At 42.6% G+C, this 24,675-nt stretch overlaps 1 protein-coding gene across 3 annotated transcripts in view; it reads left to right on the forward strand.

The window, feature by feature from the left end:
- The first annotated feature begins 1,283 nt into the window (after nucleotides 1–1,283).
- Nucleotides 1,284–24,675, forward strand: part of LOC118509543 — a 209,845-nt gene continuing 186,453 nt past the window's right edge. Inside the window, exons 1-2 of one of the 3 annotated variants that reach the window (XM_036050291.1) lie at nucleotides 1,284–1,685; nucleotides 2,447–3,055. The gene's annotated coding sequence lies outside the window, so the exon portion shown is untranslated. The remainder of the gene's footprint in view (nucleotides 1,686–2,446; nucleotides 3,056–24,675) is intronic. The other 2 variants (XM_036050288.1, XM_036050290.1) reach the window with 2 other exon arrangements.

Consider the following 24,675-nt stretch of genomic DNA (forward strand, 5'->3'; position numbering starts at 1 on the left):
TCCGAATTACAAGTCGATTTTATTCTCAAAAAATCCTGTCTTATATACTTAAATTTTGTGGGAAAAAGAACATGAAATAGCATTACATCGATCTTCTTAATTCTAATTTGGTGGTGCCGATGCGTTAGGTTTGTTAGTTTCATTGTAGATATAATGTTACAATGTTTGGCAATTGTGGTTAAGGTTACCCTTTCGTTTTATGACCATGGGTAATGCGTCGTGCATCTGTGGTTCAAGTGCGTATGCCTATTTCCCTCCTTTTTGTTGCCTGCGCGTCGTTTACCCTATTCGTCAAATGATCTTTCCTTCATTGCCCTACAACCGTGCCTTGATCTTTGTGTTGGTCATTTTTTCGTGAAACAATGTATAAAAACAATGTATGCGTTGTTTTCTAGTGTTAACCCTTTTTGGCCCATGTTCTTCACTTTCGTTTTTATTACATGGCTTGAGTTTATTTATAATTTTCATATGTCTGGATATTGTCCCTTTTCTGATATTTCCAATAACGCACCATACTTTCGTTTTCTCATGGTAAGAAGTTGCCTGTGACTTAAGGTTTTTTCCTAAAATAATATTTTCCGGTGAGAATTTATACTGAACGAAAGATATTTAGTTATTTCAAGTTGTTCATCTAACTCTTGCATTCCAGTTAGTTTAGCTCATCTTTATTTTGTCGCGTTCGCAACAAGCTTTGTTTGCCATCTAAGAAGCCTGCCATAAAAATGGAAGCTATTACCTTATCAACCGAAAACCGTTGTATTGAGAAATTGGACAAATAAATAAAAATATTCTATGAAAATTCAATTAAAAATCAACAAAAACATAAAACGGATGATTCTTCTCGAGCAAAACGGTTACTACAAACTTTTTCCGAAAGCTTTCCCAAAAGCTTTCAAGTTTCTAATCCCACCTTTCACCTTTCGAAACCTTGTCGTTTTGGCGCAATTTCCTCCTACTGGTCACCCGTTGACGGCAGCAGTACTAGTTCACCCTTTTTTCGAATGCTTCCAAATCACCCTCCCCAGAAAAAGGGATGAAAGGATACCATACTCATTGCACATAAAAGCTTCCCAAAACCACTAGCTCGTGATTTCGTGAGTGTGTGTCTGTGTGTGTGTTTATCCCGCGAGTTCTAATCATCTTCTAGCCGGAAATTCGCCACACAAAAGCTCCCCGACACCCGCGGAGAGTGAGTGCGTTCGGTGGAGGACACACACGAACCGAAAGAGCGTACCAGCTGTCCAGGAGCAAACCAGTAACAGCCAGCCAGCCAGCCAGCCAGCCAGTAGTCGGTGAGCAACTGTCGCAACTAGATGTCTTCCGAACGTCCGGGGCACATCCGCAACTTCCGGGATTGTTAGCTGTGCGATTTGTTTTCTATTTTTTGCGTTGGGTGTTTGAGTTTTGTGCCGTGCCGCCCCGACATTTTCCCCACAACCCATTGCTCTCCCTCCCACTGAAAGTGTGTCCGCGTGTGTCCTTAAAGAAAGGGGGGTGAAGGAGTGGCAAATAGACAAGCGTAGAGCTTGGTAGGGTTGATAGACAGCCCTCTTCCTGTGGATACATTGATGCGAAGTCTACGCGTGGAGTTTTTGGTCAATTCTTAGTGCGGGTGGGTGATTTGGGCAAGTTGTGACTCCGTGCAGTGCTTGTGTGTGAAAGTGTATCGGGAAGAGTGTTCAGAGGTGAGATTTTTTTTTTCGGAGGGATGAAGTTGAAGTTGAGGTGTTGTACACTCCGAGAAGATGTGTCCTCAGTAAGGTTGTTTATGAGATGAATAGCAGAAAGATGCGAGACCGCTTTGTCTGTTCGGTTTGTCTTCGCACATCTCCGCAACATCAAAGCATCCGCGGACTGAAAGGACTTTTCCTTTCAGCAGTGCTAACCAAATGCGACGGCTAGCTAGAAAGAAAGGATGGGTCATTATACCCACCCACCGCCATCCTGCTCCCCATCGCGGCAGGGAAGGCAGGGAACTAGTAGACGATCTGACGATTTGCGTTGCCGTTGCGCCCAGAGCGTACAAGATACAGTGATTTGCGAGGAGGATCTCCCTCCTCGAAAGCCGATGCTCCGGAGCGCGTTCGGACCGATTTCCCCGACATGCCAGCTCACTGTGAGTGCATTCTTGGGTGGAGCACATGAGTGGAGCTCGGTGGCAATCGGGCCCGTGCTTCGGCCGACGTCGTCACGCTCGTGGATTACATAATTACGCTCGAGTGAGCCGCTGAGGCCATCATTTTTCCGAACGAAGCAACGGAAAACCAACAACAAAAGAAAAAAAAAAACTGATTCTTGGGCGCGCAAAAATGATGGGCGCTGGTGAGTTTACCCCAGGACCGTAAGGGACCGTCTGTGAGTTGGTCGTTTTTTCAATCCGAATCCAGTCAGTGGCTGTCAGTGTTTTTCTTAAAATATTTTTCTTAAATCATTTATCACCTAACAGAAAACTAGTGTAAAATAAAATGAAAAGAAAAATAAATTTTCCTTACCCCCAGTGGTGAATCAAAATGTGACAGAAGGTGTTGTGGTCGTTTTCTGCATCGCAGTATGCCACTGCCCAAAGGTTGCTATGCGGTCGTGATGATGGAGCAGCAGCAGCAGCAGCAGCAGGCTCCTTTGATCACGCGTGCCATCAGCGTTCTTGCTGTCGTTTCGATGGAAAATTCGCCACCCGACAGCACGTGATTGAAGCGCCAGCATCAGTAAAAGCTCGTTTGAGTGAAAGCAAGAGTGTAGCAGAGTGGAGCACAGTACCACGTGAGAGTGTGGCCGTAGCAGGGAGTTGCAAAGGACTCCCGAGAGCGCAGGCGAACGTAGTACCGTACCGTGATTGTGGCGTGTGTTTTTTCGTGAACGTGTGTGTGTGTGTGTGCGAGTGTGTGTGTGTGATAGTTTGTACATAAAACGCGTGTTGTTCGATGGAAGGATACAAGCAAAACGGCAAAGCGTGCCAGCCAGAGTTCTTCTTTGTAGTATGCGAGAGGAATGCTTCAGTAATTACTAACACTGGACATACATAGGAGCATTACTGGGAGCAGCTTTGTGGCATCAGGTTTGTAGCGCTTCTTCTTCTATTATCCAATTTTTGTTTTCCAAATTTAATATTCTTAGGTTAATTAATGTAAGACGAAAATCAGCTTCTTGTCATGGTCAAAACATCGAAGGTAAATTCGCCCCAAAATGTAGGACAACTAAATTAGGTCAATGACACCAGGGGGTTGAATCGCATCGGCAGTGGCCAACGCCAAAAAAAACAGCTGAGCATCTGCAACGATGCAATTTTCCCCCCGTTCTCTTGGAACACTGCTGGGTGGCGAAGCTCAAGGATAGAACTCGATGTTGTCTCGAGCTCAGAGCTGCAAAACTTGAAGGTCGTTACAAGCGTCGCCGAAGACCTGACACGAACGGGTTGCTTCCCTGGTTTGGGGAATTTCCTGAGAGAGCAAATCCAATTTACTGCAGTTTTTTTGCTTGCACTTCAATGGAACTCATGTCCACTGATAATACATTGTTTCGTGATTTAACGTTTATTATTTATCTGACCGGGCCACTGGTTTTTCTTTAGTGCTTGTTGTTCACCCCTAGACTTAACAGCTTTTAGCTCAGATTACCAGTAACCACCAGTAACTGCTGGGGCTTGAAGTTCACCTGGTCCAAGAGCGGCACGAGGATGCCCCCAAACACGTACTTCGCCGTACACGGGCAGATTAGTGTCCGCTAATGGACGTCCGCTTCTGGCGGCACGTGTACTTGTGTGCTTTCCCGCTTTTATGCTCTTTTCATGTCTTGCGAGTGTTTCGCACAAACATCCTTTTCCATCCAAGCAGAAGTGCAACAGCGATGGGATGGCCGTGCACCGCCATGCACGTGTCGTTCGCCCCGAACGAGGCTCGCCCCACCCAACGGGATCCGACCGTTCAAGTGAGCAATGATTCATTGTGTGTGTGTGTGTATTCGTGGTGCATAAAAAAGCAGGGAGCTACTTAGAATGTGACCGGGCCTCCATCTCTCTCCCTTGTGGGGATGTACATACACCGGAAAAGGGGGTGCACAGACACACACACAGTCACACATAAACGGGGTGTTAAACGTTCGTCCATCGTCGGACGGCCGCCACGGCAAGTCGCGCGTTTATGTGTGCTGCACTGTTTACAGGACTGCTGCTCACTTGTTCTTCGGGAGGCGGCGGGCTTGTGCTAGGGATTTGGCCGGAGCTGACCTTCCTGACATTGCTTTGGCCCGCGCTGGCTCAGATGGTGGAGTGTTTGATTTAGCGTTTGTTTACGGCCCCGTTGTCGAAACGGAAGTGCTCCAGCGTCCAGCGTACCGAGCTTTGTAGAATTAAATTTGCGGACCAAACGCACACACGGGTAATCCGTTCCGCGCAAGGGCTGTGTTTGTGAATTTTGATGTGTGTTTGCAAAACATAGGGACTGTGTGAGTGGCAAAAAATAAAGGAAGCGCTTTTCTTATAGTTTATAATTATAGCTAGCGGGCAATTGTTTGTTTGCTAGTAATTAGCATGTGTAATAGCAGGGAAATTTGTGTAGTTTTCCAATACAAAGTGGTGTTAACGATAATAGTTTAATCGAGGATCTTAGTTAAGCTGTTTAGCTCCGTTTTTGTAATTAAGTTAACATTATAACGTAAGCCAATGGTTTCTATATGGGTGGCCAATAAGAAAGCCAAGAGAGCCTTGCATTATGATAGGGAACATTTATGCTTCAAATTTCCATTTATGAGCGTTTTTAATTTGCTACTCAAAATATGCGATACTGACAGTTTAAGAAGTCCACACAGCTAAGTTTACTTACCAACTGCAGCTCAGCATACGTCAGAAGCCCTCTTAACCTGTCACGGATGAGTTCCGTCTTCAATCATTCCGAGATATGTAGAGTGAGTCTCTCTCTTCGTTAAAGTCCACCTCACATTTTCGGGAGATCCCGGTAGGCCCGCGACCGGCTAATCGAATTCCACACTTGATGTTTTTCTTCTTCTTTGGACTAACGACATCTTATGTCATGCCAGCCATTTCTGGCTTACTAGACTTAATGATACCACATAGTTGGATGGTCAGTCCTCTCTACAGGGAAACGGCCCAGATGAGACTTGAACCCCGGTCTTGCCGTATGAAGACCGGCGCCGTTGTCGTCTCTACCACTGGGCCGCCCTAAATTTGAACACACATGATCTGAGAATATGATCAAGATACATGATCGTGACATCCGTTTGCTATAGCTACAATCCTTGGAGATGGCTCTGACTATACGTTGAAGATGTGCATGAATCGCATAATAGTTCTACATGAGTTAAGACATCATGTGAATGAACGCACAAACTACCGGGAACCCATGAAACCAGGGATAAAAAGATAGCTGTGGTGAGATGGAATACTGGAATCTGTTGAGTTTTTCCCTACAAGTACTACTAGCGAGTCATGTACAGAAGATGTTGCCGGTTACGAAGAAACTCGTAAGGGAGAATACCTAGAAGGAGAAGGTACCTCATTTGTTCAGAATATCTGGGCCTGGCCTGGTCTAATTCATGTCATGGTACGGTTCATCGAGTTCGTCATTGTAGCGGTTTCAACGTTTACAATGCCATAGATCCTTCTGAGCATCTAAGAGTTATAGTTCATGTCTCACAGGTAAATGTGAGTAAAAAGATTCCTTGGGCATTTTTCTTACTTTCTGATGACAACGGTTGGCCTTATAGATAGGTGTGATCATTTGTCTTTGCAACAAACCTGAGTATATCAATATTTAATAGCAAGCGCGCTATTGGCGACACCTTGATTTTTGCATTCCCGAGGTTTAGAGTAACTTATTCGATCCTTTGAAAATTTCCTGTTGCATAGAAAAACCTCAAACTGCCATTAGCATTGGGCAGCATCGGGATTGAGTGATAGAAGATGATCCCCGAAGCTTTCTACCTCTGAGTCATGGATGATTCTTTCAAGAGGCATAGAAGATACAAGACTATCTAGGCTATCGACTTGGGTTGGGTGCTATCAGAATAATTTAGTAACTCTTTTACTTGCTTAAGAAAACTGTCTTTTTATAGTTTCATGTAACTGTCAAGTTGGTGAACTATAGTATTCAATAGATGATACCTCAAACTATTTTGTAATGTATTATTCACCCATGAATATTAAATATTTGTAATCTCCAAGTTGCTTCGAATGACTAAACTACGTGTTCCAGATAACTAAGTTAAGAGAGAATTAATAATTTCAGAATTTAAATCTTATTCAACTAGATGTTTTTTAAAGTGTCTTAAAGAAAATCAAGGCAATTTTACTTCAAAGATTTTGAATCTTGAAAACAACCAATAAATAAGAAACTGTCAAGATTTATCTCAACAAACATCAGCAAAGCCGTATTGAGCATGTGTCTCAGATTCCATCACTGTGGCAAGCTACAGAGCTACACATGTGTTCTAATTGCAATCGGATTAATATCAGTTATGATAAGGCATTCGGTTTTGCAAGCACCAACGGACCTACCGTACCGAACCATGCAATCCATTCCGGATTCAATTGTAATGCGAAGGATACAGTGCGGTGGGTTCGGTGTGCTCTTCTTCGTTTTCTTCGTCTTCGTTTCCTTCGCCGATGTTCACTTGCGTGGCGTGTCGAGTGTTTCGCAGGAAATTTCACCCATCCCTGTGCGAACGACATCCATGACAGGCAGTGTTTCGCATGAATAATCCCCTCCATCTCGGGGCACGAATCGACTCGAAACGAACCGGTGTCGACAGCACTTCCGGCTCCGGTACGCTCTGGGTCGGTGCACTGGACGGATGGTCAGCAGCTGTTCAGGCGTACCGTCGTGGATAAGGCTCCGAATGCATTCAGGGTCGGGGGACACTGCTCTCGATCAGTTTGTTCATTATGCCGTCTGTTGTTGCCTTTATCCAGCGCCTGGATTGCCATTTGCAGAAGTCGGTGCTTGGGTGAGCATTACATGCGAAACGGTTAGCAACAACGCCATTAAAGTGCAGTCCAACCGTTACAAGCGGTTCCAAGCGGAACTGTTTTGTGGTGGTCTGTTCTCGATGGTTTTCGATTATGCTGCCTGCCCGCCGGTGTATTAGAGGTGGAATTTTGATATTTAGTTGCAATTCCCGGACCGGCACGAACTAGATGGTGCTCTAAATCACCCGAACGGCTTTACACGCTTCATTTGCTTTATTTTGGAGATAATTACGTTTTGCCCGTTTGACAAATGGTTCGATTTTTCCCCAAAACCTTAGCTAAGCAGGTTGTAATTGGAACTACAAGGACTTACATAAAGTAACAAATATTTGGCTCGTTTGTTTCGCAACTTTTTTAATACCGGCTTAAGCCTGGCTTTGCAAAAAACCCCGCTACAAAAGCCAGTGTTGAGCCCATTTGGACTTCAGTGAATGTAGCTACAGTCTGCTTACAGCTTCATTAGGAAGCTGCTACTGGAAGCCCCTCACCACTGGCGTCACTCGCTACTGTCCAACGTGAAAATCCCACGGGAAATTGAGCCTGTAAAATGGGAATGTGGCTCGGGTGCAATTTCGCGAGCCACATCTGGCATTTTTAAAGCGAGCGCTACCATTTTGGTTTAGTGAGGTTTCCACTCGTGGATTCGTCCTTTTCGCCTCGGTCCTACCAGCACAACTTCTGGTTAAAGGACGGTCAGGAAAGCTGGTCCGGTGGTTTCATCACGGGCAGAAACGGGTGAGCGCCACTGGTCACTATCTGAATCGGAACAGGCAAAACCGAGCTCGCACGCTCGCTGCTCCGACAAGCGGATAGATGGGTTCCATTCCCCGTAATGGGTCAAATAAACCGCAGAGTTTGGTTAGAATGCCACTAATATGACCGGAGCGCAGCTGCAGCGTAAAATGAGTTGTGCAGAATTGAGTTATTTTATTTGTCTTGTGCTTGGGGGGTGCTTTTTTGTGTGTAATTTTACAGTCAGGCAAATCATTTTGTGGCGAAAGTGAATATCTGGGTGTTGGGTTTTATGATGAATAATTACGAATGGAATGGCAGACATTTAGAAAGTTAATGAGATGCGGCATTTATGATATTGATTGCATTACTAAGAGAAAGTAAGGTTAGTATTCGAAGCCTATTTTGATACATTATCTTATGGAATTGAACAATTTACGATTGTCCTATGTAAAGAATATTTTTATACAATTATTCAAATTGTATCAAACTCAATACCCTTCCCTACGCTAAAGAAATTTGTCAAGGTACTGTATGCATCCCGAAATTTCTAGAAAGGTCCTGTAATTAAAACAATTTGATCCCAATATCCCAAAAAATGCTACCGTTCCGTATCTGATCCAAGGTAAGAGCAGAATAGAATTGGAGAAGAAAGCTCTGTTTGTAAACATTTTTATCTCCACCTTGAATGGTGTCATGTTGCTCTAATTAGAAGCAAATTAACCAATTAAGAAGCTGTTGGTGCTTTGTTGCTACTTATACCGGATGCAATCAAAAGGTGATACAAAACGAAAAGCATTATGATTACTGGACGGATCCACCGCCTCACAAACTTAGCTGGCATTGGGGGAAGATTTTATCTACCTTTTTGTTAACCTTCTTTGCATGTTACAGAAAAGAAAACACAGATCAATCAGAGGATGACAATTGAAGGGACCAAGAACTGTAACTGTAAAGGAACGATGGAGTCAAAAATGTCCACAAGAGACTCGATGAGGCTCACAAATAAGATCTATCAAACCAATTATATTGTGAGCTAACAACTCATTACAGCAAACAGTAAAAAAGGGACAAAATCACTTAAATGAATTTTAATTATTTTTTAAGGAAACTCAATGTAAAGAGAAATGTTATTTAATTGTTTAATAAAATTATCCACCTGGAAGAGACCTTTATGGAAGTTTGTTCCCGAATCGAAGAAATTGATACAGCATTATCTATAGAAATTGACACTGAAGCAAGGCCTTGACACCTTTTGATACAGTTGGCCAATAATTGGATCAGTTTATTGAATATGTCATTTTATTTATACGACTGAGAGCTGTTAAAAGTCAAAAAATTGTTGTTTAATGTTAAATAACTGATTGGAAATACGATTTGGTATAAGAATAACGCACAACAAAAACACAAGAAGTTTCGGTATTGGATTGGTTTGGTAGATGGATTATTTGTTAATTTTGTAATTTAAACATAGTATAAAATTGGATTGAATTTTTCCATCACATTGTTTTACAAAATTTTTGGAACCTCAAATGTTGGACTCAAGCGGCGGTTGCCATGGCTGTATATAATCCAAGATGAGACGTTAGCCATGGTAGTATAAAACATATTAAGTGGTATTTTTAAAGCTCCTTCTGTGCTTTGAAGATCAGTCCAAAAATTCGGTAATTCGCTTCAGAGGTCAATGGAGCGTTTTTTTTATTGACGTCATGCCAAACGATTCAGAAATAAGTTTTAAAATTTCTTTCAAAATTCAATTTTAATGATTGCTACACGGATGGATTAACACCTCGAATAACTCCGTGTATTCCTCCGTGTATTCTGCCAGTATGTATCGTTCGTTCTCTGTGTGTTCGATGTATGACAAATAAGATATAAAAATTATGTTTGTTGAGCTTAAATGGCAGGCATCTTTTTTGACAAATAAACAAATCAGTTTATCCGGAACAATTCCACTATCAGTACGGATGCTTTGTCCTCGGGATCCAAGTTCTTCTTCTTCTTCCTTGGCACTACAACCTTGAAAGGTTTCTCCTGTGACTTGAAGTGGCTCGAAGCAAGAAAGTCGGTCAGTACCGCTCCCTTCCCTGGATCCCAGTTACACAGTGCTAAATAGAAGCTTTTCCCGTTCATCTGATTGCCTCCCATTTCTGGCTTCTTGTGACTTGATTTACACTTAGCCGGATAGTCAGTCCTACGTACGGGAAGACAGGCATGGCATTTGATACCCGGACCAGCCATGTGAGAATCGATTCCGTTTACAACACTTCACAATAAGTTCTCTTTGCAATACTTCTCGCATTTTTTGGCTTTAGTCATGTCCATTTTCATTCGTCGATGCAAACTGCATGTTTTTGCTGTACATTAAAAAGACCAATATACATTTTTTTTTGTCGAATGTTGATATCCATCGCCTGAAAAATTGTAAAATCAATCATTTTTTATGCATACCATAATCTATAATCATTCTAAGGGCCACGACGAATGTTCAAAAGCAGAATGTTTCAAAACATTCAATTCAACTGACAAATGATGATAATTAATTGCATGTCACAAGATAGCGATTTTATTCTAGAAACAGTTTCTTTCATCTTTATTTTGAATCCATTTTCCTTACTTTCTCCATTGAAAACTCGAATACGCATAAGAAAAAAAAAAACATTTCAAACCCCTCAAAGTACTTGCCTTGAAGTAGGCTTTTTAACCAAAAAAAGAATTGCCTCTGAAAGTACTCGACTTGCGAGTAAACAAAACAACAAAACTTCAACTTGTACATCATTCCACCTACCGCCCATGTCAATAAAAAACAATCCATCACAAATGGATGGACAAAAACGTAACTGCCGATGGCTGCACAACCATCGTTCCGATTTTTTTGTTTTTTGCTGTTGCCTCAAGACCCATAATGTTGATTCACATAACAATCGAATATTAATAACGGCGAGATGAATGTGCTCTCAGTAGGTGGAAAGCGGGGGGGGGGGAAGAAAGGGAATGGAGCACAGCCAACGGGGAAAAGCTTCTTGGACGAACGATCACGCAGATTTTATGTTATGGTCGTCCGTGTTGCGTCCTCTATATCTCTGTCTCTCTCTCTCTCTCTCTCTCTCGCTCTTGGGCGCCCCAGAAAGTTTGTTCTGTTGGGTGCTGGTTGCGCTATTAAAACTGAACTGTCATTAAAAGTTTACAGCATCAAAGTGACCCCACGCCAAAGCCTCAACTTCTCACGCTCCGGCTCCTCAACCCCATACGCTCTACCCGGTTTCAATTTTACACGATCGATCCGAAACCGATGGAGACGCCTGGTGGTTCCAAACGCGTTTGTTATTCATTGAGCAAAATGTTTAGCCTTAATAGCTTTGCCCGTCGATTGAATAGCTGTGCCATCGCAATATTAGCACGGCGCTGTCTGTAGCGATGGTAATGGTCTGTTCTGGGACAACCAACGTAGCAGCAGCTGCAGCAGAATGCGAAAAGGAAGTGAGAATACTTTTTTGCTCCAAACAATCCTCAGCCTTTCGGAAGCTTTGCTGGTTGGTGGTCTGGGTCTGGTGTGGTCTTTCTGGAGCGTCCTTAAGTTTGGTTTTGCTATTATCGTTCGGTCGGGATCGTTTCATTTGAAAATTGTTTTCATAACCAACTATCCATACTATCATTACTATTATTATTAGTGACGAACTGAGCTCCATTCCGTTGGCACATGATGGTGGAACTCGCAATACAAGCGAGCTAAGATAGAATGGCTGGGAGTGCCGTCCTTTCAAGCAGACACCTTTTCATCTTCTGTTTGATTTCATTTTTCACCCCTCTGAGCTTTTGTGCGGACTTGGTTTCTAAATTTAATAGCGTACAGAAGTTCAAGTACTCTGTACTGGTCTAACTTTAATAAGCTGACCGTGCTCATTCTACCCGCACCCGTAGTGATGCAGTGCGTCTCACCAGTGCAGGCCCACTCGCCACTCTATTCAAACAATTTAAGGAATTCAAATATTTTTCCCTCTTTCTGCAGGAAAATTAATTCAGGAAATAAAGCCTCCTCCATCGTTCGCCCTCCGGAGTTGGTGGTGTTTGTTTGCCGGACGTTCTCGCTCGTCTGGTGATGTAGACCGTGAAATGCTGCATGATATTTTTCGCCGGACACAAACATGGCCATGCCTTATTTATCTTTGGCAGGACACTGGTCAAACAAACAGGGACCTGCCTGCCTGCCTCACCATAATACTGGTCAGCTTGGCGAACAACACGGCCATGGGTGTGTTGGTGACCATCGTGGACTGTCATCATGGCCGTTGTGAGGGTGATTTTTCATTTCTACCATGAAGGAAGCAATAAAATTCGGTCGGCTTTTGGCTCTCGCTGGCGTTGCCAGTAAATATTGTGCTACGCTTCCTTCGCTGCTGTCGGTGAACGCTTGGACCGGGTTGAAGGACGCGCGGAGTACAATATCTTCCGGTCAACGGTTGTGTTGGCTTTGCGACAGACCCTTTACCACCAAACTGCCAATTCTCCTGCATCGTGTCTTATACCAACGAAACAGATAAGATTATATTTACATAATCTTAATCTGTTCTAATGGGATTTTATACAACACAATTACTGTACGCAATTCGCGAAACGCTAGCAAGGAAGCACAATATGTAAGTGTGTGTATGTTGAGCTTTAATCGTCTCAGAAGAATAAGCTCTAGTCGAAGAGGGTGGACGCCCTTTAGATGGAGCTCAGCTTTATCGGCGCTGACCTTTTCTTGGTCGGTGAGAGATGCGTGGATATGAAGATAAACATTGGAAAAGGTTACGCGTTTGCCTACCTTCCATTGATAGAGGTTGGTACGAAATGTCATCCCGTCCTGTGCCCTATGCATCTCGGTCACGTGCGTACCGTTTTGTGAAGGCTCCACCTGAATGGATGTCGTCAACCTACACACAGTAAGGTGCAGGCATAGTAAAATAGCTTTGAAAATATTGTTATAAATGGCACTTGAACTGAACCACGCCATGAGTGTCTTAGGAGCGATTAAAACTCTTCTTTGTCGATTTTTTTCCCCGACCCGTTTGCTTCGGTGGCCATTTTATCGTACACAGTTGTTCGTTCCAATTGTTAAAAGTTAATCCATTCGATTTCTTTGTCAATATTACCTTCTCTAGTGCAGCTCCCACCAGCTTCAGGTACTCGAACTCTGAAGCATTTCCAAATGATAAGTACCGGTCCGGGATGGATTTGGTGCTGGATCACGATCTGTGAAAATCGATGGAGCTTGTCAAGTTCATTTTTTTGTACTCCTCTCTCTTGATGATTGGTATCCACCGGGTTTACGAAAACCGATCCCGGATTATGATGATGCTTGTTGAATGAAGCTTATTGACCCACCTCACCCACCCCTCCAGCTCAAGATCTCTCTCTCTCTCTCCCTAAATTATGACCTTCTTGTTGAGCTGGAGAGGAAATACCCGAGCCGCAGAGAAGCCTCACAGTCTCCCGGTTTGAGTGTGTTTGTCAAGATTTGCATCACATTTTCCGTCACGTTTACCTTTGCGGTGGCTTTCGGTATGGTCCTGGTTTCGCCTGGTTTGTGGTTGAAATGATGAATTATGCAAGGCCTTGTTGTTTGGTAAATTTAAAATATTGCTTCTTATTTTCAGGCCTCCAGGGTATGAGGACGAGATGGAGAGCAAAGAAAAAGGACTCGTATTAGTTCGTGATGGAATGATTTAATCAATGTAATTAAATGTCTGTTACGGTTAACAGGGTAAATGGATGATTTGGGGAAACATTTGATACGGAAAGGAAAAAGAATGTTGGATTTGGGAACAGCGAAACCCCTTTTTAAAATTGCATTAACTTTAAAAATATTTCCTATTATTCGAATTTGACCTCTTACGAGCTCTGTCTACCACGCTTTATTAGCTTTTCATTCGTCGGTTCAAAAATCAAAGAGTTCAGGGGAAACTTTAAAATCTTCGCAAGCGTCGTTATTGGCATGTGTGGCTTTTGTTTGCTTTAATAAATCACAACACCTATTTTGCTGTTCAATTCTCTCCGTTCTTGGTCGGTTTGCTATCGCCGGAAGGTCCTGTTCCTCCATAGTATAGATCCGAAGAGAGGTATGTTCAGCCATATGGTAGCACCATAAATTATTTCTATCCGGTTCTTGGTATTTCTTCTATTCTTACCTCAAAATATCGTGGTATGTGACATTTAATCCATCTCGAGCATCGAGCATTTAATAACTTGAACTTTTAGTTCAAGTTTTATTTTATAATAAAGTTCAAAGCTCCTGTTTCTCTCCCATCCAAACTAACCATATACCATATAAGAAGGTTATTATTGGGATTGGGATGATCTTTTCAATGCATATGTGGACGTAACATTAAAGATAATAGCCAACGTGCTGTAAAATAATATACGTGGGAGTATTCCTTAGAGTTGTGGAGTTTGAGTGACATTACCAGTAGTGACGGATCATAGTATAAGCAAAAAAAGCATGTACATGGGCTTCGACAAGCATGGCTTTAAACAGGCTGTACGGTGTTGGATGCCTCGATCACTCAAACGGCCTGAACTCCATAACGATCCTGGTATAATGTCTTCGATTCGCCTATGAATCGGAGCCAGTCAATAGATTCAATTTGTCCAATGTGTTTGGGGCCTCAAACTTTCATTCTGATCAGGGCTTTACTTAGAAATAATTTAAGTTAGATAGTAGCTTATCTGCCTGCTTTTCTTCTTCTTCGGTGGCAGTACAACCTCCAAAGGTCTCGGCCTACCACAGCCATTTCTGGCTTTCTGTGGCTTGATTTTTACCCGTAGTAAGGTGAGTCAAAGCCCTGCGTACACCCTGGTCTTCCCTACCGTGTGAAGACCGGCACCGCAGTCATAAGATCTGTGAAAACAATGAATGGGATTAATTTTGCTTTGGGAAAGAAGTTTGGATTTTTGAAGCTAAGTTTAACACATACTGGATCCTCTCAAAATATTGACTTGATTTTTTTTTATCTAGCTGATAGTATTCCAGATGTTGGCTCATATCACTTTAAAAAACAATTATCACCGCTGTCAATCGAGCAGCTTTGACAGCAAATTGCACCAGACATTGACAAATAATTGCACTTAGCGACATGTTCCAGAATTGCAGAATTGCTGGATTCTCATGGATTCCTGTCACGAGGGTGTGATGCCTCGAAGATTTCTGCAAGAACACGCGTTGTTGGTCGGAGCCAGAATGGTTCCAGACACAGTAACAAAGCTTCCTGACATTTAGCACCTTTTTGCAGTGATCAGCCAAAGATAGAAGAAGGGTTTGGATCAAAATCATCAACAGACACATTATAACAAACCAGTGACTGTTCAAGTGCCTAACATGACCCTGCTCGGTCAAGCAATAAAACGCAAAAGCTGTGAATTGCACCAGGAATATATCGCTATCCTTGATAGCGACTCCTTATCCCGAATCCCCCGCATTACCTAAGTATTCTCTATCGCTTGCTTAAACAAGCAAAATAGTATATTGGGCTCAATCATATCTCTTCCAATGCAACAACGCCAGCATCAGCTATCGATCTGTCAAACGATACCTCGAGCAGTAATTATTTACTTGTATTTCTTCGCCCGCCGGGACCAGCAATCAGTAAAGCATTATCAGAAGATTCATTACAAATTCAATTGCCATACCTCGCCCGTCGTCCTCAGCGAACAGCCCTAAGGGCTTTCGCCGTAACACCCGTTCACCCGACGATTGTTAGACGCCTCGGTCCGGCATGGAATGGCCCATAAAACAATTATTCTATCCACCCATCTGCCATTGATGGCTGCCGTTCGGTGGGAAAGCATCCTTTGCCGTTTTGTTCCCGAGGTTTTGTTGTAACAAACCTGCTCCGGACCGGCCAGTGACCACTGCGATTGACCGTATCGTTTAGCAATTGATTTAGTTGTTTCTGGGCAGCCCGAAGCAACCGCCTGCACTGAATGGGAGGGTTTGAGGGTTAAAAGTTTTCTAGCCAACCGCTTGCAGTGCCTTATTGTGTGGTGGTCGGCAAACAACCGGCAACCCGCAACATCCGGCACATGGGTCCACTTTCACGTACAATTGCACTCAATTGTTACGCCTGTTTACGAGCGGTCATCGTTCGCAGGCTTTCCCGGAACCTCGGGTAGATTTTACTCTAATATGTCAAAAGTGGATGGGCTTCTGGGCTGTTGTTGCACGGGTGGAACTTAATCAAATCCGTCGTTTGCAGCTTTGCATTTGTGTGCGATTTGTGTGAGCAGATAGTTTGCTAACTTTTCCGACCCATCCAGCGAATTTTACCTCATCCAGCGTTGCACCGTCCTTCATTCGGGTTTGAATATAGTTTGGAAGACTGCTGGAAAAGAAATGAAGCTGTAAATTCTGCTCCTAGCGCAACTTTTCGTCCGAATGATGTATGAGAAGTTTGTAAAATTCATAGCATTTGCCGGTTGCTAGTTTCGGGAACGGGGCTGCCTGATGTACAAGAATGCTTAATTTCCAAGAAGGATCCAAACTACCAGCGAATGCCTTGATCGGAGCATTATGAAATATTCCGCCCCGGTCGTTCGATCGACCGCGCCCTGCACCAATTGTTGGACGGAAGATGAGTCCCACCCCGAAACGGTAGGGACAGAAGTTGTCAAAGTTATGTCAATGCCATGCTACGAAGGACTTCCAAAGTGAGAGAGAGAGAGACTGCCGATCCAGTCTGCTCATCCTTCATGGAGGATGTACGGCGCAGGCAACAATGGCCATGTTTTGCTGAAGATGTACAATTTTGCGCATCATTAGAGAATCATAAGCAGTGTCAGCTCATGTTTGTGGTTTGAGTTTACACGATCCGCGACCGTCGCTGGTTGGTGAAGATAAAGTTGCGACGCTTCGATTCGGAAGGCAGAAACGCTGCCTGCCTGCCTGCCTGCCTGGCGGTGGCGGTGGTGTGGCGTGTGAGAGGTGAAAGAGTTTTCGAGTGAAAATAATGGCATGCCGGCAGGTTTGACAGATGTTATGTTTCGCGGAACGAAGGTGACGATGGCAGCCGGGTGGACACTAATTCCGTCACATGATTTTTGAGCTACTATTGGCAGCTGGAATGCTGCACCTTGCCTGATGGGGAAGACTTTGGTTTTAATGCCAATCAGTGAGCAAATGGCACATGGAATGTTAACAGTAAGTGGCTGGATGGAGGTCATTAATGGGAAGTTTCACGACAATAACATATAATGGGAAGTATGTTAACGTTTTTGTATACGTCAATTTTAATCAGTCAGTTAATTGTTAACTTTATTTATTGAAATTTATTTACAAAAAACGATTAATTCTCGAAATGAAGTCGGAAACATAGGTAGGGTATGATGGTTAATGTTTGACAGTACAATTATTCATTTTCCTAATCCTTAATCTCTCCTTAATCCTGATAATTTATTTAACCGGATTCAACCGATTTTCGCCTTGGGGGACATATGCGGATTGCCTAACTATAAGGCGCACTAACAGGGATAGGGACTGGACGGCTTTTTATGAAGCGTAACGAAAATAAATAAATTATTAAATAAATATTATTGATGTTTAACTAAATATCTTTAAAAAACTTGAAAAACTTTGAAAATTTTTGGTTTTCCCTATTTCCAGTGTCTTATTCTTGTAGGTTTAACTTGAACACTGAATTTAGAATCTATTGCCTATCGGTATTCATGAAGAAGGCTTGCTTGGGGAAGAGCAGTTCGACTCAACAATAATATTTATCCTCGGAATAAATGAATCGTTTGGTGTATAACTTTTCTGCCGATTCTGACAAGTAACAATATACTTGTGTACAGCCCGGAGCAATAAATCATGTTTGTATTTGTGCCATTTATTGTGCCATCCTATTGAATATTGATGCTCTGAGGCTTCCGATAAATAAAGTTTTATTATCATAACCGGAAGTCTATGACAATGGTGTGTTCTTAGTATCGTTGTGAACAAGAACTGGAGATGAGATGTACAGCACGCGGAGCCAGGAGGAACCTTTTTTCCAAGAGTCTTTAACACAAACGTGGATTTTAGTGTATTTAAATGCAACTGCCAGAGCCTTTTACACTTGAAGATAAAGAAGCTATCAGCAACTAAACTGTAAGCCATAAAGCTGAAACGGATGTTATCGGTCAGTAATTTATTGTTGATCAATGTGAGACGCCTGTTTAAGTATTTTATAGTCACAAATAGCGATCCAAGCCGAGTTTTTTTCAAAGAGTTCTGATGATATCATACACAATATTCCTGTTCTGTAAGCCTAAACAAACAAGGTCCAGGTGCTCCTCTTTTCCAGAGCAGCTTCTTTGACTAGGTCATATCATTGTGTTCTACGTATCCTAGAACTCTTGTCTTTTTCATCAAGCTAGTGCAGTAATAGGCATGAAGTTTGGACCATGTTTTGAGAATTATGTGATAGTGTTAGACCTTCAACCACCTTCATTTCATAGACGATTCCGATTTCAAGGGTTTATTTTCTCTCTCTTTCTTTCTCTCTTCTTGGCCTTATGACCTCTTGGGTCATGCCTCCCATTTCTGGGTTACTAGACTTAATAATAACCTATCGTAGTCGGATAGGATGTATTAGCTGTTCCAATTATAAGCTACTCCTCAGGTTATATGAGGTAACTAGTACGGCAAATCTTTCAAAGAAAGTATGAACGAGCACGTTTTCTGTTCAATTTCACCAAAACAGTTTGGATGGTTTGATTCCTTACTTAGTCCATATCTATTAACCACTGTGATAAAATTAGATTCTTTAATAAGTGATCAGTCTTCATACTTCGCGCTGTAAGTCAACTTGCAAGTCGCCTTCTTGTCATTGGCCCTCCTCTCCACGGAGCGATAGAAATATATACTTTGGTATATAAAAAAAGCTGGTGACAGGATTTTCTCTCGTCGTACTATACAGTTTTGATAGAGAAACGAAATACATTTCATTGCTTAGCTTTCTCAAAGCTATAACTCATCCAGACCAGGCATGATAAGCCAGATGTCTGTGCGGCATCCTGCACTGCTTTACGAAAATGACAAAGATACTGCAGTTATCTTAGATTCACCGGGATATGAAGGAACTGAACAAATGATGTGCTTCTAAATCGCTCAGCTTGAAGATTTATCGCATCTTAAGTGAGCATATGTAGCAGATATTAGGTGCAGCCTTTCAAAAATGAGACCTGGTTATTATCAGTATTTCTCTACGACTTGACTGTTCTAGGCGTGTGTCTGCTGCGACTTTTTCTTTTTTTTTTTTTGAAATTTCAGAAACTAATAATATGTTTCGAGTTCAAATTCCAGCATTGAAACTTTCCAATCATGTGCTTTAATCTATGTATCCAGTTAATAGCTTCAACTCAACACCACTGAAACCTAAACAAAGATATGCAATACGCATTTCGCACCTTTGAAATGCAAATCGGTCCATATCGAACTGTGTCTACATCTTAATTATCTCTCTCTGTGTCTATCAAAGTGCACACAGAACAAACACACAGAAAAAAATCCAATCACACGGCACAGTAATTGAATAATCAATGTCAATAATTTCCGCAAGCCGGAGCTAATTGGCCTGCAAATGACAATAATCATCCAGCTCCGGGACCGATTGATGTCGCACCGTACCGACAAACGACGAAAGACGCTGCATGCTAAGTGCACGGTCTTTAATGAGATTTTATCGATGGGTCAAGGAGACGTTGGACACACTCAGCCATCGAGGGAAAGCAAAAGATGGTGCACTGAAAAGATGACTGATCGTTCGTTGCGTTTCCAAGCCTCGCCTCGCCAAACGCTTTTGTTTCGCACTCACTCGCCCTTGGTGGACATCTTCGTCGTTGGCGCTCGGTAATTTATTCATGAGCAAAGCGTGCCCGATGATGCGCAAAATGTCGGCTTCTTCATCGAACGGATCCAGCGTCCTCTACCACGAAGCCAATTTCTGCCCTTCTATCGCTTGGAAGTTCTTTTTCCCGGCGTGGCGATGTGCTGATGGCATTCCTAGCCGGGGAGAAAAAACTATTTTTACCACCAAAAAGCACATCGGCTCTATTATGCTGGAAATGAATAAGCATGTTATAATTCAATGATGGCTGTAAGAATAAGATTGCGAGGTCATCGAGGCAGAGAATTTTAAACTACAACATTGTTGGACAATTTTTGAACTATTACAACAACATTAATCAAATTAACAGAAGAGCTGCAGTAAGAAGCCAAACCGATGCCTTGTTGCTCTAACTTACTTATTTGTAATTCAATGAAACTTTCCAAGCAACGTTTCCCAAGACTCGCCCACTTCTTGGCAGGAAATGTGCTGGCAGAACGGCGCGTCATGCTCCGAAAAGCTTTTGCTAAATTGTTGTTGGTCTTATGGTGAAGCCTCTTGGGCAGCTTCTTGCGATCAGAATCGGACCAAGTGCAAGACAATTTCGCTGCAGCAACACAGCAGTGTGAGACCGTCATCGTGCCAGGATCAATCTGCCTCGGTGGGCTAGGCTTTGCAATCTTGGTGTACTATTAAATTTGTTCCACGTTGCAGCATCTTGCCAGCGCTAGTGGCAGCCGTCCTCCAAGGACCGCATTCCACATTCGAGAGTTGATTGCATAAGCAGCAGCTTTACAAAGCTTGCAATGTAAAAGGTAATGTATTCGTCATGCAGCAGCACCCGAGCGTTGGTGCATGCTGGCAAGTGATTTCTATTATCGTAACTTGTTAACGTGTTCAAATTGAACAAGTATGATATGTGTGTGTGTGCTGGTCTGTGAGTCCTTGTGTGTCTATTTGAAACCTTGTTACCGCGCTCAAGACAGAAGACCAATAGCGGAGCTAGGAGAGGAGGGAGGTTGCATGTTTGCAGCATGTGATCTTATTTACACTCAGGTGGAATGCTTTTTTTCTGGAACCTTGAGCCGAAATGCTGCTAAAGGAATTCGTTTTCGTCACGTCAATAAATGGGCTCGTGCTTGGGCCACATGGTACGTGGAAATAAATCGTCCATCATCAGCAGCAGTTTGATCGATTGTGCTGCTCTCGTTGGTAAGAGGCGTAATTTATTTGATTCTTTTTTCCTAGAAAATGAGCAACATGCTTGAATATCGTCAGCGTCATCAAAGTCGCGTTGGTGTTCAGGTGCAATAAGCAATTTGTTTTCCTTATACTGACTCCTATGGGGTGTGGCCTATATTCACACACTATTGCATTGTTTCTTAGAACACTTCTGCTGATCATATTATCTGTTGCTTTTTTTGTCACAAAACAGACATGTGCTACCAATTTCGAGCCATTAGATTGGTCGCGTTTTATTGATTCACTTCCGCTTGCCATTTATCTTGAAATAGATAACTCAAACTTTCTTAGAATATTAAAGCAAACTATGTAGATGTATAACGGTCAAAACAGCTTAAAATATTTAATTAGAAAGGTACAAATATCCGCAGAGAAACAACAGCTATCAGTAAACAACTGTATGTAGTTAAGCATATGTGAGGAAATTATTGGATACTTCCTCAAATTTCACATCAAGACTGGTAAAAATACAAATAACTCTTTATTGAATTAATTTAAAGTAAATCATAGCCAAGTTTGAAAGATAAACGTCACATGCTTGCTCAAGGTGAAGAAATTAATTGAGGACAATTTTTGTATGGAATGTACCCGAATGGACCTAATTGAGGGCCTAAAACGATAAGTAAACCCGAACGGTTTACTTATTTATCAGGCGCTGCAACCGCTTTGCGGTCTTGGCCTGCTGCAACAATCCTCGATACCGCTTACGGTTTAACGCCGTCGTCTGCCAATCCGTTGTCCCGGCCGTTCTGGCGGACGCATCAACGCCATCACTCCTCTGTCCGTGTGGACGGCCTAAAAGGACTTTACGGGCTTGGTCGTCCGGTGTCATTCTCATGACATTCTCATGGCTCGTCATTTTAGCGGCTCCTCCATCGTTCTTCCACACATACGGGGCCAAAAATCCTTCTGAGCATCTTCCTCTCGAACGCGGCTTATAGGGCTTCTTCAGTTTTGGACAAAGTCTATGTCTCAGAAGCGTATGTGAGTACTGGAACTATAAATGTTCTGTACAGTCCCAGCTTCGTCCGTCGCGACAGGTATTGTGAGTGAATAAGTTTCCTCAGGCTTCAGTACGACCGGTTGGCAGCCAGCACCCTTGCGTGTAACTCAACCAATCCACCAATGTTGTTGTCGGTGATGACTTTTGACCCCAGATAGGTGAAGTTTGAATTTCTCGAGAAGAGCGTAACAAAATTATTTGTGAAAACTTAATGAAAACCCTTACATCAACGCCCAAGCGTCCATTCGTCCTATTACAATATATAACCGAGACCGAGTACACGTTGCGTGCACGTTTCCACTCAATGCGCAATAAGTAGCGATAAATGTCATAAATCAATTTCCCTTTGCACACTAATTAGCAGCAAAAGGGGCTGTCGATTGGCAGGGGGTGTTTGACCGCACACCGCTAAATTGTATTTCAATGTTAAGGGCTCCCCGGTCAGTAATTGAATGAATCGCTAATTTTCCTTCTCTCGCTCTTAATTATTAGATGGCATGCGATTGATATGGGTTTCAGCTACCCACTGAAAAGGAAATAAATATTTGTGACCGTTGTTGAAGAAATAGTTCGATTTACTAGTTTCGGAACATGAGTAGAGTGTTTTCTTCACGAAATTCCACGTAGTCCGTTCTAAGAGTCGTCTTAAAATGTAATTTGGTAATTTCGAAACTTCATTACACGTTTGTTACAACATTGTAAAAACCACTAATGATCAACTATTTTCGTTGATGCACGTGGAACACGAATTGCTTTTTTCGCTGCAGTCGTTCCCAGGTAGTCCCAGACCGTTCTTCCCTACGTCATGCTTGCTATGCTCTCGAACAAAGCTGATACGCTCCCAGCATCATTTTCCACCGGTCCCGGTCTCATTGGTGCATAAAATCGATACAAATCAGCTCGCCTTCCTTCGCATCCCTTCCCATCGATCTCACCAATTTGCTGCTGGCCGTGGTCGATTGGTTCAGCTCGAGCATCAGCATCACCTGGCCACACGGAGGCAAACAACTACAGCGAGCAAAATCCATCACATGTGGAGCGCACTGAATCAATTTCTCATTACACACGTTGCTTTTGTCCTCGTGCCCGTCTGGCATGTCTGGAAATAGTTTTCCTCACTCACATCCGGCAGGATCCGGCATAGTATTGTGGCTTTCGTTCTCTTCTGCTTTGCCTGCCAACCGCCCGGAGAACTGATTTAGTGGCGGAAGATAGAACCAGATTCTAGTTTTATGTGAAGCTTTTTTCCGCAGGTTCTAGACTTTTCCTCCCTTAATTCGCTGTCCAATGTGCTGTTGTGTTTTGTGCACTGCCAACATTCTCCCAACCCGACCGACAAGCGAACAAAGGAGAGTGTGGAGAAAAGTTCGACTAAAACAATGCCATTAAACAGTTTCCCCAGGCCTGGTTGAATGGGCCGCAACATGACGGAAAAACAGGAAAAACATCGGTTGGCTTAAGGGACGGAAGACATGTTCGAGAGCGGGGGAAGAACAACCGGCCAGAATGCTAACGAAACACGGAAAAGCCGGCTTCGTTATATACATACATGCAAGCTCTTTATCATGGTAAATCGGGGAGGCTTGGTTCGGGGCGTCTGTACAAAGACTTTCACTGCTCGGCCACACACACACACTCAAATGGGCAGAGAGAAAGGTCCGTAAAAATAGTAAATATTTGCTCCAGGAGCTGTTGACAGCTTTTTAAATGGTTTATTATTTTTCCTGCATCAGATGACCGGCCCAGAGTCGGAAGAATGTTGGAATGTTTCGCTCAGCCATGTGCGTGTTCGGCGTTTTGCTGAGCAAAAGGCGGAAAGGAATGTTTTAATGAAGTTACTCGTACACGGCTTCAACCACTGTGAAACATGATTTAAAATTGATTTTTATACCGTTTTGATTTTTGTTAATTAAGTAGTGTTTTTCTTTGTTATCTAATACATGGAAGTTTTCTCTTAATATATTGATCTAAATTTCAAATTCTATTATGTTGGACCTGTTTTCAAAATACTCTTTTGGATTTCTGGGTTCATCTGTATTATATTCATGGCCCATTTGTTGAGTTTTGGATCATTAGATTACAAATCTTCATTTTTTAAATATTCTGCTGATTAAGTGAATTTTAAACCTTTAAAAAAAAACTCCAGAATTGATGGCAAACTGTAACTAGGTTACAAGAAAAGTTATGGATGCTTTAGTTCAAGAGATTAGGCGACTGGTACGATGTTTGCCTCATGTAACACAGTACTGTCGTGATGATTTCTTCAATCTAGCCTAAATCACCATCTATACTCGAACAAATAAGCTCCTTAGATTCTTCCATGCAATGGAGTTCGGATATTGAAAGGTTCTTGTTGATAAGAAAATTCCTGGCGAACATTTCCCAGTGTCCCATGTCGTCCAAACTTCTTCAAACGAGGATCATAAGAGACTATCGATTTTGGCATAATTTTTGCAGCCACCAAAGCCTTTTGAGCTCCTAAAATTGGCCTAAAGACATCACAATGGTGACGCATCTCATGATCATGAAATTGAACTCCATATGCAGTTTAATCCCTTTCAACGGAGGACTCGTTATTCGCAAAATTCATCAACAAATAAACACCTGCAATGAATGGTTATTTATTTATTTATTTATAATTCCAGTATTACGGCATGACGCCGTATTGTCAACACCGCATGTGTTGACGATTACAAATTCACAAATATTAACAAGGCATTTCCTCCCTGTTATTCTGCCTTATCCCGGGCATGCTCGGTTGTCGGACCTGCAATGAATGGTTGTTGATGCCGTTTATCATCACCTTCACTTACCCCAACCCACACTGAACGGACACATAACATAACCGAATAATGAAACAAACAATCCGTAGAAAATTG

Source organism: Anopheles stephensi, chromosome 3 (assembly GCF_013141755.1).
Source record: "Anopheles stephensi strain Indian chromosome 3, UCI_ANSTEP_V1.0, whole genome shotgun sequence".
NCBI lineage: Eukaryota > Metazoa > Arthropoda > Insecta > Diptera > Culicidae > Anopheles > Anopheles stephensi.